Raw genomic sequence first — 2,456 nt, 5'->3', positions numbered from 1 at the left:
CGGCCGGGGCACATTTTTAGGGGCGGCATTCTGGCGCTGGCCATGCCGCCCCTAAAAATGTGCCGCCCCAAGCACCAGCTTGTTTTGCTGGTGCCTAGAGCCGGCCCTGATCCCAAGACCGCATTAGCTTTTTTCACGGCCATATCACATTGGCGGCTCATAGTCATCCAGTGATCAACCAATACTCCGAGGTCCTTCTCCTCCTCTGTTACTTCCAACTGATGCCTCCCCAGCTTTCATTGTGCATTGTGTAATCAATATATCCTTTTATCAGTTTTAAATTTGCTGTTTTTCAGTTTCATTAAATGCCTCCTTATTAATCCATTAAGAGAAAGGCTAAATAGAAGACACCTTTTCTATACCATTCATTATTCTGTATTCCTTTCTCATGTCCTCTCTTATTCATCTCCTCTCTAACTAAACATTCCCAAATTTCTTCTATGTACCTTCATCTGGAAGCTTTTACGTATCTCTTAACATTTCCTCCCCTCCCCCCCCATCTCTTAGCCCTCTCTATACTTTCTATTTTCTTTTTGAGAGGGGGCGACCAGAACTGAAGTATTCCAGGTCAGGTTGTACCACTGATTTATATAATGACATTTAATATTTTCAGTATTATTTCCCATCTCATTCCTTTATATACTTCCCTACTGCACAAAGACATAGCAAGGGTATATCTATTAATGCATGAGAGGTATTTTGATACTATGGTATAAATGCCTAGACAGATAGCTAGATGCATTCTACCATTTTATTTGCTTTTCTGACTGCTGCTATATAATGAGCAGAAATTTTCATTGTGCTGTCCACTGTGACACCCAGGTCTTTTTCCTGAGTTGTTACAATTACTCTAGACGTCAATAAGATCAGCCAGGAATGTAATGTGGTACATAGACTCCATTAATGGCCAGATTTTGATTTTAGTTAACTGGCACAAATTTCAGTGGAGTTATTTGAGATTTACATTGCTGTAACTGAGATCAGAATCAACTCTTTTATAAGTATTTGTCTCTATATTATGTTGGTGATGGAAGGAGGGTGTGGAATTAAAAAAAAAAAAAAAGAACATGTTAGCAAAACAGGAATATGACCTATATCATGCATTGCTTAGAAAACTTTGTTGTAAAGAATTAACTAAAAGTACTGATAGTAATGCAAGAGGGGGCATAGCAGGCCACGTTTCAAATTAATGTTTATGCAATGCAATATTCCTGGATGGGCTGTCGGTGGGGATTGAACCCAAGATTTTTGGACTGAAAAACAAGACCCTTTACTCTACATACGAGCTAGCCACTACTGGGGAACAGAGAACCATGCTGTGTAACTATGGGTTACACTGAGGTCCTGGTTTCATTACAGATTGCTCAGGAGTGTTATGTTCTCACACCAAGTTTTTGAAGCGTTTACAGTATAAAAGTTCATGCCTGCCCCATTTACTAAACCAGATATATTTAATGCCAGACAAGATGAGACATTTCAGAAGCCTTTACCAGGTCACGTGCCTCCAACACTGTGATCTGTACCGGTTTGATTGGGGACAGAGGTGCCTCAATGGAAGAAGGTGGAGCCAATATAAGGGATCCTCTTTTACTAGCCTGCCCAGAAAGAACAGCCATGTCTCTGCAGAAATAAGGAATGAAAAAAATTAAACATACCAATACTCTTTCTTCTGGGCTCTGTTTTGCAGTAGCTCAGCACAACCTCTTGTTATGCTCTCAGCAGCACTATTCCTGTGTTGTGAGCTCTTCTACCTTCTCTAAAACTACCCCCTCTCCCAGCTAATCAAATTCAAAATAATGTAAATGATACACAGAAACGGCACATTCTAATAAGATTCAAGACCTGGATGTTGAAACATCACAAAATGCACATGGTTTTACTGATCACACAAACACTTTTTACAGTTCAGTTCCCTTCAGTGTGAAGCTCAAAGTGAAAAATGTCTTATGGAAAGCATAAACCCAAAATGGTACAGGACGGGGAGCATGTCAAACGTTTGTGTGATGTATCTAGCTATGGAGGGAGAGTGGGGTGAAGGGATACCCAAAGAAGGGCAGGTCCCAGGGACAGGGATACCCAGTGTGTGTGTGTGTGGGGGGGAGTTCCTGTGGCAGGGGATAGGCAGGGAGGGAAGGGGTACCCAGAGGCAGTTCCCAGGGCAGGAGGGGAGAGGGAACAGCCAACGGAGGGCAGTTCCCAGGGATGGGGATAGCCGGTGGGGGGGGAGTTCCTGGGGGAAGGGGAGGAGCGGAGGGGATACCTGGTGGGGGGCGGTTCCCGGGGCAGGAGATAGCCAGGAGAGGATGGGGGGGGCAGTTCCTGGGGGAGGGATACCCAGAGGTGGGCAGTTCCCGGGAGGAGGAGGGGACAACCGGGGGGCGAGGGGGGGCAGTTCCCAACTTCCCAGGGCAGGGGATAGGCTAGGCGGGGATACCCGGTGGAGGCCGGTTTCCGGG

The sequence above is a fragment of the Terrapene carolina genome, unplaced genomic scaffold (assembly GCF_002925995.2).
Source record: "Terrapene carolina triunguis isolate 2854851 unplaced genomic scaffold, T_m_triunguis-2.0 Scaffold93, whole genome shotgun sequence".
NCBI lineage: Eukaryota > Metazoa > Chordata > Testudines > Emydidae > Terrapene > Terrapene triunguis.
This window is presented reverse-complemented; position numbering follows the sequence as displayed.